The sequence below is a fragment of the Chelonoidis abingdonii genome, chromosome 4, assembly GCF_003597395.2.
Source record: "Chelonoidis abingdonii isolate Lonesome George chromosome 4, CheloAbing_2.0, whole genome shotgun sequence".
Taxonomy (NCBI): Eukaryota; Metazoa; Chordata; order Testudines; family Testudinidae; genus Chelonoidis; species Chelonoidis abingdonii.
In genome coordinates, this window is record NC_133772.1 from 33573251 (window position 1) to 33590085 (window position 16835).

The following is a 16835-nucleotide window of genomic DNA, read 5'->3' on the forward strand; positions in this document are numbered from 1 at the left end:
TCTTTGCCTCCAGGAGGCACTGCACACACAAGTGCAACCCAGGGGAGGAGGCCAAAGTGGCTTTAAGCCTCATTTGTGCAATTCTGACTCCAGGTTGGTCAGGGCCTTAAACAGCCGACAATGTAACTTAGGCAACCTGCCTCCTAGAATCTTAGGGCAGGTTCTTCACTACCCCCCAGATCAGCAGGTACTGATCGATCTATCGGGGATTGATTTATCACATCTAGATCATTAATAAAGATGTTGAAAAAACTGGCCCCAGGACCGACCCTTGGGACACTCTGCTTGATACCATCTGCTAACTAGACATTGAGACGTTGATCACTATCCATTGAGCCTGATAATCGAGCCAACTTTCTAGCCACTTTATAGTCCATTCATCCAATCCATGCTTTTTTAACTTGCTGGAAAGAATACTGTGGGAGACTGTATCGAAAGCTTTGCTAAAGTCAAGATATATCACATCCACTGCATTCCCCATATCCACAGAGTCACTTATCTCATCATAGAAGGCAATCAGGTTGGTCAGGCATGACTTGCCCTTGGTGAGTCCATGCTGAATCCTTCAACCTCCTACACCTGCAGCACTTCTGCTGTTAGAACCCCCCCAGGGTATTTTTCATAAAATTTGAGGGACAAGTTGCAGCTTCTGTGAATTTTTGTTTATTGCCCATGACCTCTCCCTCACTTTTACTAAAAGTACCCAAACCAGAATCTAAACCTTATATATAATGCAGCAGTGATAGAGTCCCTTTCATATGGGTGTGAAACATGGACAGCTTACCACAGAGATGTTAAGCAACTTTAAAAATGGCACATAGAATGTGAGGGACTTCAGGAAATCATCTAATCCAACCTACTGCTCAAAGCAGGACCAATCCCCAGACAGATTTTTGCCCTGAATCCCTAAATGGTCCCCTCAAGGACTAAACTCACAACCCTGGGTTTAGTAGGCCAATGCTCAAACCACTGAGCTACCTATCCCCCCATATGTTGTTGCCACTCCATTCAGAAGATCAATGGCAAGACAAAGTCTCAAACATTAACATCCTTGAAAAAGCAAAAACCACCAGCACTGAGACAATGATCATCCAAACACAGTTTAGATGGACAGGTCGTGTTATCAGAACCGGCAATGATAGACTTCCAAAGAAATTTCAGTACAGTGAGCCTCCAAGATGTATGGCAAGGTCGTCTTCTTCCTTGCCTTGGAGGCCGCTGCCTTTGAGGAGCAGTGGGCGCTGTCTGGGGTTCTCTGCTCGGTGTCCCCATCAGGCTCCCTCCTTTTGACCCTCTGACCGCACTCCTGTCCCTGTTCTTTTATTAGTTGTCCCCAAACTCAGTTGAGTTTTGAGATCCTGTAGATCTTCCCCATAGGCTGGAGGGGGGGAATCTTTAAGCAGTGGGCGGGCTTCCGCCCGCCCACTTCCCAGCAGGGCCGCCCAGAGGAGGGGGCAAGTGGGGCAGTTTGCCCCGGGCCCTGCAGGGGCCCCCAGCCGCGACTGTGTGACTGTGTCTGATACTCCCCTGACGGGGCCCGGCTGGCCGAAGCAGCTCTGCGGCAGCAGCTAGGCAACCACAGACGCTGAGCTGAAGCAGGGCCAGCGGCTGGGGGAGGGGAGGGGAGGAGAGGGGGGAGAAGGCTACCTGCTCACCTGGAGGAGACAGCTTCTTCTGGTCCGGTGGGAGACTGACAGGATGGATAATCTCTCAGTGACCTCACTCACACCTGAACAGCTGCTGGGACTTCCAACCGTGAGTGTTTGACCCTGTGATTCCCCCTAGGTTTTGTATATTGGGTGGTGGTGTGTGGTTTTCAGGGTGTTGCTGTTTGAGGGTGAGTTGTGTGCCTGCCTGGGTGGGTCTGTTTCAGAACTAAAGTTAGGATCATGACATGTAATTGTAACCCAGGAAAAAAGCCCCCCGGTCTGCAATATGGCACGGCAGGCTGAGACTTTTATCTCCCCCCTATCTCCTGCAGAAGGGAAACTGAGGCACAGCGTGATCTAATTCCCTTTCCAAATATTTTGGAAAGGAAGGGGACTGGGTCTCCTATCCAAAACAGTTCCCTTCCCATCAACTCTGTTTTCCTGCTGCAAGACCGCTGTAGGGGCTGAAAATTTCCATTAAACTATGGCTCCTTCATTTGCCCTGCAACAATAAAAAATAGACCAGCTTGCGGGGGGGAGGGGGAGTGGTCGCAAAACAGGGTGAATTTAGCAGAGGGTTGAGGGACTGTGATGAACTGGGACTGTTCTTAATGTTTTGCTCTGAATACTGTGTTGGTGCCTCAGTGTCCCCTAGGCAGTTCTTAAGTATCTTTCTAGGTGGTGGGATAAGGGTGTGTGATAATTGTTGCAGAGCAAAGGGCCAGTGCACCGACCTAAATGGCTGGCACTCTGTCTCCTAGCAACTGATGGCCTGGCTAGGCCCCTCTTCTGCAAAGGTGCCAACTGTCTGAAGGTTTGGAGACAAAGGGATCAGGTGACCTCCTGGCCCGGGAAAGGAGCTGAGCAGAGAGGAGGGGCTGGAGGGGGGTTGGGTTGTCAGTCTGGAGCTGCCTTGGGGATAAGGACTAAAGTGCAGACCTAGAGGTCTGGTCACTGCCCCCAAAATGGACCCGGCCGAGGGGTCAGGTTCGCTGTATCTACAAGCTCTGTTTTTAGACCCTGTTTCTGTCATCGAATAAACCTCTGTTTTACTGGCTAAGAGTCACATCTGACTGCAAAGTGGGGTGCAGGACCCTGTGGCTTCCCCCAGGACCCCGCCTGGGTGGGCTCGCTGTGGGAAGCACACGGAGGGGCAGAGGATGCTGAATGCTCCAAGGAGAGACCCAGGAGGTGAAGACGTGTGAGCTTCTTGCCCTGAACAAGTCTGCTCCAAGGGAGAGGAGGCTCCCCAAAGTCCTGACTGGCTTAGTGGGGAGTAGTTCCAGAGCATCGCCCGGGGACTCCGTGACAGGGGGTCCACTTGAAATCCCACCTGATGCAGCCACACAGAATCACTAGCAGTGCTGGGAGAGGCCAGGAGTGGAAGCAGGTGGCCTGGGGGTAGGGGCACATTGCTTTCAGTCCTGGGCTCTGGGATGGACTAGGCTGGGTGGTGGTGTTCAGTCTAGTCTTCCAGCCTGCTGTTCTCACTGGGGTCCCACCCCGTGCCCCAGCCCAGAGACTGCACCCAGCACCCAGACTCTGTCCCACTCAGCCCTAAGCAAAGCTCCTTGGTTCTGGGGGTCTGGCTCCCAGTCCCTCTCCAAGGGTTGCAGCTGTCTGGAGGTGCCTGCCTTCCACACCTTCCTCATTCACACCTCATTCATTCAATAGGGCAATTGGATTACAAAGTGGAGGAAAGATCTCATTCCACTTCTAGCAATGAGACATTTTTCTTTTATTTTTAATTGTACTACTTTGGGGCCCACTATAACATATTACCAGGTTCAATACAAAGTCATGTAAAAGTTATACAAAAGTGCATAATGCAGAGATTTACCTACAACTGCACTGATTGATTGCTGTGTGCAGTAATATAGTGACCCCTTGATTGCTGTGTGCAGTAATATAGTGACCCCCTGGGTCTTTGAATGAGTTATATACTCGGGGGGGGGGGGAGTGCAGCGGCAAGTCGGGGGCGAGCGGGTGGGCAAGTGGCAGGTGGACAAAAGAGGCAAGCAGTGAGCCAGCAGGGGTCTAGGGGCAGGCATAGAGGTTTCTGGCAGGGGAGGGAGAAAGTGAAAGGAGGTGAGTTGTGGGTGGGGGACTGACTAGGAGGGACGCAGCAAGTCAGTGGAGGACTAGGGCGTGAAGAGGGTGTGATGGTGTGAATAATCTCTCAGTGACCTCACTCACTGAACAGCTGCTGGACTTCCAACCGTGAGTTTTGACCCTGTGATTCCCCCTAGTTTTAAATGGGGTGGTCTGGTGCTGGTTTTCAGCCTGGTAGTTGCTGTTTTGAGGGTGAGTTTGTGCCTGCCTGGGTGGGTCTGTTTCAGAAAATAAAGTTAGGATCATGACATGTAATTGCTACCAGGAAAAAAGCCCCCGGTCTGCAAGTGGGGCACGGCAGGCGAGATTTATCTCCCCCCTATCTCCTGCAGAGGGAAACTGAGGACAGCAGTGATCTAATTCCCTTTCCCAAATTATTTTGGAAAGGAAGGGGGACTGGGGTCTCCCTATCCAAAACAGCTTCCCTTCCCATCAACTCTGTTTTCCTGCTTGCAAGGACCGCTGTAGGGTGCTGAAAATTTCCATTAAACTTACTGGCTCCTCATTTGCCCTGCAACATAAAAAGACCAGCGTGCGGGGGGGAGGAGGGAGTGGTCGCAAAACATGGGTGATAGCAGAAGGGTTGAGGGACTGTGATATGAACTGGGACTGTTTCTTAATGTTTTGCTCTGAATTACTGTGTGGCTGCCTCGAGTGTCCCCTAGGCAGTTCTTAAGTATCTTTCTAGTGGTGGGATATGGGTGTGTGATAATTGTTGCAGAGCAAAGGGCCAGATGCCACCGGACCTAAATGGCTGGACTCTGTCTCCTAGCAACTGATGGCCTGGCTAGGCCCCTCTTCTGCAAAGTTAATGCCAACTGTCTGAAGGTTTGGAACAAAGATCAGTGACTCCTGGCCCGGGAAAGGGAGCTGAGCAGAGTAGGAGGGGCTGTGAGGGGGGTTGGGTGTCAGTCTGAGCTGCCGGGGATAAGGACTAAAGTGCAGACCTAGAGGTCTGGCCACTGCCCCCAAAAATGACCGCCGAGGGGTCAGGTTCGCTGTAATCTACAAGCTTTCTGTTTTAGACCCTGTCCTTCATCGAAGAAACCTCTGTTTTACTGGCTAAGAGTCAGCATCGCTTGCAAAGTGGGGGTGCAGGACCCTGTGGCTTTCCCCAGGACCCCGCCTGGGTGGCTCGCTGCTGGGAAGCCACGGAGGGGAGGATGCTGATATGCTCAAGGAGAGCCCGGAGTGAAGACGTGTGAGCTTCTGCCCTGAACAAGTCTGCTCCAAGGGAGAGGGAGGCTCCCAAAGTCCCTGACTGGCTTAGTGGGAAGTAGTTCCAGAGCATCGCCCCGGCTCCGTGACAGGGGGATCACTTGAAATCCCAACCTGATGCAGCCACGACAGATCACTAGCAGTGCTGGGAGAAGGCAGGATGGACAGCAGGTGGGCCTGGGGTAGGGGCACATTGCTTTCAGTCCTGGGCCTGGGATTGGACTAGGCTGGGTTGGTGGTGTTCAGTCAGTCTTTTCCAGCCTGCTGTTCTCACTTGGCGGGTCCCAACCCCGTGCCCCAGCCCAAGAGACTGCCACCTAGCACCCAGACTCTGTTCCACTCAGCCCAGAGGCAAAGCTCTTGGTCTGGGGGGTCTGAGCTCCCAGTCCCTCTCAAGGTGTGCAGCTGTCTGAGGTGCCTGCCTTCCACACCTTCCTCATCACACCTCATTCATTCAAAGGGCAATTGATTACAAAGTGGAGGAAATCTCATTCATCAGCAATGAGACATTTTCTTTTATTTAATTGTACTACTTTGGGGCCCACTAAAATATTACCAAGGTTCAATACAAAGTTCATGTAAAAGTTATACAAAAGTGCATAATGCAGAGATTTACCTACAACTGCACGATGATTGCTGTGTGCAGTAATATAGTGACCCTTGATTGCTGTGCAGTAATATAGTGACCCCTGGGTCTTTGAATGAGGTTATATTACTCGGGGGGGGGGGAGTGCACGGCAAGTCGGGGGCGAGCGGGTGGGCAAGTGCAGGTGGACAAGAGGCAAGCAGTGAGCAGCAGGGGTTCTAGGGCAGGCATAGAGGTTTCTGGCAGGAGGAGAAAGTGAAAGGAGGTGATTGTGGGTGGGGAACTGACTAGAGGGACGCAGCAAGTCAGTGGAGGACTAGGGCGTGAAGAGGTGTGATGTGGAGTCGAGTGGGAGGGGGTGGGTCCTATTTTACTGCTCTGATCTGGCCCCCTATTTGTGCCAGGTTTCAGAGTAGCAGCCGGGTTAGTCTGTATCTGCAAAAGAACAGGATACTTGTGGCACTTTAGAGACTAACAAATTATTTAACATAAGCTTTCATGTGCTACAGCCCATTCTTTCGCATGCATAGAATGGAATATTCTTTTGCCTATGTGTTGCTGTTTTCTCCCTCCCCCCAAACCTTCCTCTTTGGCCCACAGCTGTTTCGACAGGGTGGCGCTGAGGAAGGAGAGTCTGTTTCTGCAAGGCGGGTGGCGCTGGGTCCGGGGGCAGTGTTTCACAGGCCGGGCGGTGCTAGGGGAATGAGGGGGCTATATAAAAATAAGGCCTAAAACTTCCGGAAGCTTTATAGAGTGTGTTTTGTAAAATTATCTTTAAAAAGCAAGCTGTGTGCTGATTGAGAACATCAAGAGAGAGGGTGGGGACAGGTGTTTTGCTTGCTGGTCTGCCTGAGTCACAGGTACTATTTGACCTGCCCCTTTCCAATGTTTAAAGACAGAGCTGATTACGCTCCATAGATACTCTTTTGTTTTGTTAAGTGACCACTGAAATCACTGATAATCAGGTCTAAGTGGCAGAGCCGCCGAGAGGGGGGGCAAGTGGGGCAATTTGCCCCAGGCCCCACAGGGGCCTCCTATAGTATTGAAACTTTTTTTATGGAAGGGGCCCCCGAAACTGCTTTGCCCCAGGCCCCCTGAATCCTCTGAGCGGCCCTGCTTCCCAGAACCCAATAGGTACAGTTCTAAATCCCCAATTCAATGTCAACGTGAACTATTTCATTGCTGATCATTTTAGGGGATGGAATGGGGAAGCAGGTGGGAAGCAGGCAGTGGTGCAAGTAGAATTTATTTCTTACTGGTAACTGCACCAGTGAAAGGGCGGGAAAGTGACTGCCTGACATGACCCCTGGGGGGAGTAGGAAGCATTCCCAGTGTGTGGACATGGCACAGCTGCTGTGTGGGCTGCTAAGAGGAGAGGAGGGCTTGCTCTCTGGAACAAAAGCTGGGTCACAGTCACACCTGTTTTGGGAACTGCCAGCAGAAGAGCTTCAAACCAGCTCCCTCTGACAGGAGAGAATATTTTTTTCAGACGTGAAGGCTACCGAGCCCCACGCCAGCAGCTCCTCTGGTGTGGCTGTTGCACCCCAGCCCTGCCTCCAGCCCCAGCCCCAGCTCCAGCCCTTCCATGCAGCTGCATCTGCTGAGTCCTGTCCGGGGTCTGTACAGCAGCCTCGCAAGAGGACAGGGCTGGGGATGGGGCTGGGGTGGTACAGCCGCGCCAGAGGAGCTGACAGCGTGGGGTTCTCCTCCCTTTGCTGCTGCAGTTCCCAGGCTCTCCCACGCTGGCATCTCCTCCGATGTGGCTGTACTGACCCCAGCTCCACCCCCAGCACTGTCCTCCGGTGGAGCTGCTGTCCAGACCCCGGACAGGAGATGCAGGCAAGCAGTTGTGTGGAAGGGCTAGGGGCAGTACAGCCGTGCCGGAGGAGCACCAGCATGGGCAGCTCCTCCTGTGTCTTTCCGGGATGCTGTACTGGCTATAAATAGGTTACTGGTACGTGGTGTACCTGACTGGACCGCCCTACTTGCACCACTGAAAGCAGGCTTATATGTGTGGCAGGATGGGAGTGTGACATTCCCCCAGGGCACAAACTGGAACTGTGGGACCACTGAGTCCCCTTAAACTCTTTAACCTGCTCTATCTCTTATGCTGTGCTAGTGATAAGCTGCAAACCCCTCCAGGTGCTGTAATCACTCAGCCATCAACACGTGGACGTCAACACCCAGCTGAGTTGCATGAATTTTCTCTAAGCCACTCACGAATTATACGCAGAGAGACCCCAGCCAATCTCTACAGCCCCCCAAGCCTTGCACCCCAGTGATATACCATCTTATACTGCTCAAGACCTTCTCAAGCACATTAATTAGTTCACCACTTCATTAAAGGAAAGTGGACACATACCAGCCTTTGTAATCTGAACAGATTCCCCAAGTGCTTTAGACAAACTCATTGTTAAGGCTAAAACATTAAAAAAAGGTTATTAACTACAGAAAGAAAGATTTTAAGTGTTAGACACAGAGGTCAAAGTTGCTTACATAAGAAATAAAAATAGAATCGCAGTCTAAATTCTAAACCAGGGGTTGGCAACCTATGGCACGTGTGCGAGCCGATTTTTAATGGCACACTGCTGTCTGTCAGGGTCCCGCTCAGCCTGCTGCCGAACCCCGGCAGCGGACTGAGTCGGACCCTGGCAGGCAGCAGCATGCCATTAAAAATCCTACCCGACCTAGCCCGCTCTTCTCCACTCCCCACCTACTGCTTTCTCTAGTGGGGGCAGGAGGCAGCAAGCTTAATTCTGCCAGCTGCTGCTGTAGAGCAGGCTCCATTGGCAGCCAAACTTCCCTCTCCTCTGCCTCTTCCCCCAGCATGCTGCATCGAGCCCCGCTTCCTCTCCCTCCCTGCCACCGCTGGCCTTTGCGAAGGAGTAGGGAAGAGCAGCCCCAGCACCTTTGCTGCTCAGACTGGTAAGGAGGTGGAAAAGAGGAAGGAGGGTAGGAGCGGGGCGTATCCCTCCAGCCCCTTGCCGTGAGCCCCTCAGGGGGCAGGGGACTAGAAGCACCCCCTTGATCCCAGCCCACCCCTCCAGCCCTCTGCCCTGACCCCTGCACCCTACTTGCATCCCAGCCCCCTGCATCCCCCCACGACCCCATCCCTGACTCCTGCACCCTCCACACATACCCAGCCCCCCCCACAACTCCTGCCCTGACTCCTGCACTCCCTCACTCACCCCCAGCCCTCTCCCCTGACCCCTGCACCCCTTGCTCCCCAGCTCCCTGCATCCTCCCCATGACCTCATCCCTGACTCCTGCATCCTCCACACATACCCAGCACCCCCACTCCCCATGCCCTGACTCCTTCAACTCCTCACATGCCCCCAGCCCTCTGCCCAGACTTCTGCACCCTCCACACATACCCAGCCCCCCCCCCACACCACTGGCCTGACTCCTGCACTCCCCACACCCCCTGACCTGACTCCTGCACTCCCCACACATACCCAGCCCCCCCACATGCCATGCCCTGATTCTTGCACCCCCCACTTCCCCACCCTGAGCACCAGGTTGGCAGCAGTCTGAGCAGGGTCGGCAGCTGGGACCCCAGCTGGCCAGAGGTCGGCAGCCAGAACCCCAGACCGGCAGCGGGCTGAGCGGGGCCGGCAGCTGGGACTCTGGCTGGCAGGAGCCAGTGGACGGAACCCCAGACCAGCAGTGGGCTGAGCTCGACCCGTTGCTGGTCTGGGGTGTTGGCCCCGCGCAGCCCGCCGCCAGTCTGGGGTGTTGGCCCCTGGTCCCGCTCAGCCTGCTGCCAGTCTGGGCTTCTGCCAGCCCCTTGCCAGCTGGGGTCTGGCCACAGGCCCCGCTCAGCCTGCTGCCGGCCTAAGTGAACGGAACCCCAGGCTGGCAGCGGGCTGAGCTGGTCAGCGGCTTAAGATCAGCATTTTAACTTAATTTTAATTGAAGCTTCTTAAACATTTTGAAAACCTTGTTTACTTTACATACATCAGTAGTTTATTAATATTATATATAGGCTTATAGAGAGAGACCTTCTAAAAAATGTCAAAATGTATTACCGGCACGCGAAACCTTAAATTAAAGTGAATAAATAAAGACTCAGCACACCACTTCTGAAAGGTTGCCTACACCTGTTCTAAGCTTTACTGAACTAAACAAGATTTGAAGCAAACAGCTTTTCTCACCTCACTGTCTGTTCCTGGCAGTTTACAGTTCTTAATACACAGGCTGAATTCCCTTCTCAGCCTGGGACCAATCTCCCAGTTCAAAGTCTTTGTCTTCCAAACAATCTCCCAGGTGTTGACATGGGGGAGGAGAGAGGCCAAGCGGTGATGTCACTGACCTTCATTTATACTTTCTCTCCAAGTGCTAGAAAGATCCATGCTGTGACATTGCAGTTAGGCAGCCCCCACGGCATACATGCCATCTCTGAGGAGTCTCTGGCTAATCTAAATGTAAATCGGTCTTGTCAGTGTTAGTTGTTTGCCACTGGAAGGCTGGCAGTGGGCATTTTCCACTTACCACATATTTCAGTAACAAATATATAGCAATACTTCATAACTTCACATACAAATTTCATAGATGATGTGTACGAGGGGCATGTGGGGTCAAGTGCCTCCCAGATTTCTGCTTGATGTGCTGGGGAGGTAGGCAGAGGGACTCTGTCTGCCTCCCAGCATGCTTGGCCCCTGGCAGTGGGGACAGCAGGGAGTGGAAGGGGCAGGACCAGCCACTTCTCATGCCAGCCGCTCCAAAGCTCTGTGCTTCCCGCCTGGGCCTAGTTGCTGGAAACAGGGGCTGAGCGAGCCAGAGGTCTTTCTGCCCCTCAGGACTTTTCTGGCTCACTCGCTCTCTGTTCCTGACAGTGGGCCCAGATGGTGAGATGAGGGGCCAGGCTCCTCAGCCAGGCTCTCTGCACAGAGCAGTGACCCTTAGCAGCCACTTTCAGCTGCTTGAGAAGTAGCTGCATACTGCTCCCCGCCCAGGTCCTGCTGCCACGGAGAGTGGCCAAATGTGCTGAGGGGAGGCATAGTGGGAGCACGACAGAGACTCCTTCCTGCAGGTAACTCTAGTGGGGTGGGGAGAGAGCAGCAGTCCCTGGCTGGTTGCATGCTGGGAGGTTGCTGGGGAAGGTGCTGGGAGCAGGTTCCCAGGCTTCTGCCTAGCTGGGGCCGGAGTTGGCCCCAGCAGGCCCAGAGGCACACGCTCCCTGCTCCTGTGACCCCAGGAATTACCCAGGGAGGACTGGAAGGTCCTCCCAGAGGAGACATATAGAGCGATCATGTGTCCTCCCCTTTACATTGTGCCCATACAGTATCAAGAGGCAGGAGTTGTCTACGCATGCAATGATAGTACACACCTTTAACAGGATAATAATGCTCAACAGATCAAGACTTTTTAAATGATACCTCGCAAGGCATACTTTGTACAAAGCATAGCATAATCATATCACAGTGGTAATACAGGGGTTCCAGGGTGCTATTTTGAGGTACAGAGTGTCACAGGGAGTTAATACAGGGAAAGAAATATACAAGGAAAAAAAGAGGAGACGCACAGACAGTGAAGGGGGGAGATAAACAAAGGGCAGAAATAAGAACTAGTCCTAAGGGAGAGGAGATGTACCCAGTGAGTGATCCTGAATGTGACAGGAAGATACTGAAGAAGTAATAACAGAACTTTTCATTGGTTGGTATCTACTTAAAGGCCACCATCTACTCTGGAGCTCTGTGCCACCTCCCATTGCCATCCGTGGGAGCTCTGCTGTGGATCGAGGGGAGTGTGGAGTCTGACATTTATTTCCTGACCCAAGGACCATAATTTAACAAGGAAATTCAGCCTTTCTAAAGAGTGAGTTTGAAGACACGCCATAGACGTCAATGGGAGACGAAGGGTTAATTCCCCCAGTCCATCGGGGGTTTACGCTGAAACAGAATCTCTGCTCTGTACATTGAGGACTCTATTTTCAGTTAAAGCAACTCTTGCTGAAAGCTTCTTCTTCGCCTAGCTAAACTTAAAATGGCCAGAGAGATACAAAGCTCATTACGGCATGTCCTTGCTTAGAGTCCCAGAGAGAATGGTGAGGCTCCAGCCTGGTTGAGGCCTCTAGGTGCTACTGTAATATAAACATAAAAACAACACAAGGGGATTGGACATTTCTGTAACCGTAAATGCCAGTTCCAGGAGACATGAGTGGACAGGCTGTTTCCAATTTAGTCCTAGCTGACTGAAAGAAGTTGGTTCAGCTAGTGACAGTGACCACAACACTGCATGTAACATCTTTAGGGGACAGATTCTGCCAGAACTCTCCTGATGACACTGACATTTGGAGGGACCGAGGTTGTTAAAAATGGGGACGCTCACAGTAAAGACCCTACAGCCAAAAGTGAGGAAATTACAATCCTTGGATTCAGTATGGAGGTTACTCACCTATTCCACAGAGCTGCGGCCGACGTGCATAGCCCTAAACCAGAAAGGAAGCAGGAAGGGTTAAATGGCAAGAATCAAGAAGTTTTTCAAACTAAACAAGCTGACTTCCAACTCCAGTGAAGCCAATGGAAAGGAAGATAAAATATGGCAGCTGAATGTAACAATGGGCATTTGGAGGGTTTCGAGAGACTTTAAAGAGCAGTTAGCCAGAGAGAGATGCTCCTTCACTATAGGGAAAGCAGGAAGCCTGCACTGGAATTAGTGAGCCCCTGGACTTGCAGGGAGTAATGGGAGTGATTCAAGAGTACAAAGACATTGCAGAGGAATTAAGGCCTTAATCCTAAATGTTTGTAGGGTTGGGAAACAAATCATTTATTAGTATCAGTCGTCACTGTGACAGACATTGCAACCAGATGCAGCATCTTTGGGGACCATATTGAATTAAGGTTGTGAATGGTTTATGTATCACTGTGGGCCAAGGATTGTATGCAACTCTGAGGGGAGAAGTCACCTCACCTGCTTTAGGAACTACAGTCAGTGGGGATTGGTGGTCATTGAAGTGAATCACTCAGGCTGTAAAAACTTCCAGAGATGTCCCAACTCCTGGGGAAGTCTGAATGTACTGGCACCAACAGGGTTTTCCAGAGACCAACAGACAAGTAAAGGGCTTTTGGCATCAAAACGCTGAATCTGAAATGATCCAGCCTTCTTTTGTCTTCTTTTGATCCAGCAAATGGACAGGGCTTTCTGCCCAAGGGGGCACTGACTCTTGCAGAAGGGTTGGAAAACTTGGGCTGACGAGGACCCCATAAGACTGACGGTGACCTCTGGTAAGCTTTTAGCATGTGTATAGGGACTATTATTGTTTTGTAAATGTTTCCGCTGTAATGCTTTCACCCTAGGAACAAAGGTGCTTTGCTTTTGGAAGACTGGTACTTAACAGGTATATGTTGTTGTTGCCCCTCAAGAAAGGTTAACCACAAGTACTGGATTCCAGACAGACCTGCTGGGGAAATCAAGTGAAGTGCAGTGGCACTGAAATACCTAACCTCAGTTTGGTGGGAAAGAGACACAGGTCTCAGCCCAAGGGAGGTGATGGCTGGGAGCCTGAACCTTAAGTGGGCACCCTGGAGGAAGACCAGGAGTGGGATCAAAGTTGCAGTTGTCTCTGAAACGGGGACATACCTTATTCACAGAAATGAAGTTACCTAATTCCTCTTCAATTCCCAGGTCTGTTTGTTGCACAAGTGCTAATATCATGGGGCCATGCACACTCTTGGTGCTACACAAGTGAGGGAACACCAAGGCCTCTTGTTTCTGTCTCAGGTGTGTTTTAATGTAGTCTGAAAACAAGGCATCTGAAGAGCAGTTAAAATGCCAGACTTCATAAATTTCAGTGCTCCTGTACCCTTTGTTTAAAGCCTCCACCAACTCTATTGTGCAACAAGTCCCAGTTAAAGCCCTCTCCTCCTGACTGTGCCTGCAGGGAGCCTTTTGTCTTGTTTCTGCAGAAAGGGCACACAGGGGGAATATTAGTTTACCATCAACCCTGTATGGTAATACAGGGAAATACAGACCTCTCAGAGGGTACACTTTAACCTTGGCAATGCCAAAGTACAGTCTGATATCAGCAAAACCCTCATACACGATAATGGGGTGCCCCACAGGGTATTGTTTCGTCTTGTTAACAAAAGGGTAGAGGCTGCGGTTTGTAATAAAGGCAGATAGTGTTCGTTCTACCATCGTAAAAGGCGTCTCTAGGAATCAAAGACTGTGGCAGCTTTTTTTCTTGTAAAAAATCCCCCATCCAGTTATCGTTAGCTAGCATAGACTGCCACTCATGTTCCCACATAGTCCTTACCTCAACCTCCTGCCTTCTTAGAAATTCAGTCTTAATCATGGTTCGGTTGTACAGTTGCCCGTAGGGCACATTAGCAATGGATTGAAATAATTTTCACAATAGCAGATGGGGCTGCCATGAAAAAAACAGCCGTTAAATTCAAAGGCCGTAGCCATAACCATCCAAAAAATAGGACTCTGCTTTAAACTTCCCACCCTGCAAAGCATGTTGGATGTAAATGTTCTGTGTGGGATATGTACATCAACCATTGAATGGCCAGGATGGAATATCTCTTCTGCTGCTTGTGGTAATTGTCTAATGGAAGAAGGGCTATGGTTTGCAGTTTTAAAAAATTAAACTGGTACATGGCCATGGAAATTGAGGCTAATGTAAGGTACTGAAAGAGATCTACACATTTAGTAACCAGCTCCTCATTATCCTCTCCTGGCTTTTTAACAATCTGCGTCTCTGTCATTTTTATGACTTCATTTCTGAACCGGTCACAAGCCTCTGGGAAAATTTCAACATCTTTTTGACAGTAAAAGCGCAGTTCTTTCTGGAGATCAAATTTGTTTTGGTGATTGTGTTGGTGCCAGTTCAGAAATTCCTTTTTTTCTTCAGGCATCATGTATTCTACTCCAAAGAACTCTATCCCAGGCATAGGCCCCACATAGTTCTGATTTTCAGTGGTGTTAAAAAAGTGTGGAAAGTATCCCTTAACTTCCTCAAACCCCATAGCTTTGGGTAACTTGCTGAGTTTCATGGGAAGAAAATTTAAAGAATCTATAAATCTGCTGTCTAAGTCCACCACCATTACACACATGAGTTTTCCACCTTGCATTATGGGGCTAACAGCCATTTTTTCCTTAATCAACTGTCTAAGGATAAAATAACAGTCGTAACCTTTAGCGTTATGAGCAATAAAAGTGTATTCCTTAAAGCGCTTGTCTATAAAGGTTAGAACATATTCGCTAACACATTCTTCCCCCTTAAATTCCCAGCTAGTTTCTTTATCTAAATGCATGACATAAACATAATTTGGCACATGTACCCCGTTTCTTGCATACATTCAAAATCATAAAACATGTAATCCTTCCCCTCTTCTGGAGACCAGATATTACACATATAACACTCATGACCATCTATGTTGTTGGTTTTCTGATAACAGTGGGGACATTTTTTGTTTTTACACCTGTGATTTTTAACTTCGTAAAAGCCGCACTTATCGCAAAAACTTCTGTTTTTACAATCACCTTTACCATCTTTTGCCAGAGTGCTGTGCCTTTCTAAACAGTCCTCAGACCTGCAAAATAGCTTACAGCTGGGGCATGTCTTTTTTTCATTGACCACTTCAGAGCACTCAGCGCTATTACATGTACAGCAGTGGTTTTTACAGGCATGCTGGTGTTTGTGGCTGTACGTGGCGTAACAGTAGTTGCACAAATACAGTGTGCCTATAAATGCTTTAATATTTAGGATGCCATAATAATGTTTGTCATGTAACAGAACAAAAACAGTTTTGGGGCAGTGTACACCATCCATTGTAAAAAAGCGTCAATTTCCATTTTCATGATACATGTTGGTGATAGCCACACCTAAGCGCTCTTCAAAAGAGCTCATGTCTGTAAAGCTAATCATTTTTTGGTCTGAAAGCCCCAACTCCTGATGGAGATGTCTGGCCCTCTCTAACAGTTGGGCATCTGTAAGTTTTTCATCTGGTAAGAGACCCAGCACGCTACCGGCAAAACAAAGATTGTTACCCTGGTTATTTAAATCAATTAAATGTTTTTTTTTTTTTAATGATTCTACTGTATGTGATAGTCTTTAAGGTCTTACAGACCCACCTCCACCAGCCCTGTTTCTAATAATCGTAACAACCAGTCTTAAAGTTCCGGATCCCACGATCTCTGCGTACTTTGCAACACTGTGTTATTTAAAAAATCTACGGTGTTTAAATCTTCCCAAGGCCTCCGTAAAGAAAAGAGCAGGTGATTTAACCCCAGAGCATCTAAGCGTAGCTGCACAAAATCTTCAGGGCCCACCCAGTTATTAATATCATCTCGCAAATTTTGAATAGTGGTGTCAACGACCGCCATGGCCTGTGTGAACCCCATTACTCTGTCCAAATTAGCGAACCAAAATTCTTGAAAATATTCATAAGCGTTAAACTCTCTTCGGGGTCTTATCCAGTGACCCCCACATTCCAAATACACCTGAGGAGGTGTATTAGGAGCAGGAGAATCTGGACCTTCCGAAGGGGAGGTCGGAGGGTCTATGTCTATTTCTCTTTCTTGTTTGGGGGGTTGGTTTTTTTTAAATATCTCTGGCTTTTTAAAGTTTTTTGGCCAAAAGCCTTCTTAATTTTTTAGCTTTTTCCATTTTTCCCCCAACCCCTCTTTACCTTCATGTTTAGTCACCCCCCCCTTCCCCCTTCATCACGCTTTCCACCTTTTCCATCAGTGCACGGATATCTGTTATCTTTTGGTCTAAAACCGCCCTTTCTTCTGGAAAATTTTGCTTTTGAAACACCTCAAGAATTAGCTTCCAAAACTTTTTATTTATTAAATACTTAAAGAGACGTACAAACACTAAACAGCTCATTACAAACAACAACTGATGCAGCAAGCCCTACGGGGAGATTATTTGTAGCAAGGGTTCTGCAGGGCCCAGAAGCAAGGGGGCTGACCCCTTCACCCTGCTCAAAGATGGACACTGTTGCTGCTACAGGGTTGTTTGCCTTTACCTTTTAAAAAGCTAATACCTTCCGGGCTGGGAAGGCATACGGTTGTCGAGAACTAGGGGCTTTGACCCCTTTGAATTGCTTACCAATGTCCCTGGACGCAGGGCCGTCCTTAGGATTTATGGTGCCCTAGGCGAGATTATTAAACTGGTGCCCCTGTGCCTGATCTGCTCTTAGCAACACAAATATAAGCATACAGTACTGGAAAACTTGCCACATGCACGTTATTAAAACCAGTTTAACTTAATTAAGCACACTGTAATGCTGATGGACTAGCACTAAAGAAGTAGCACT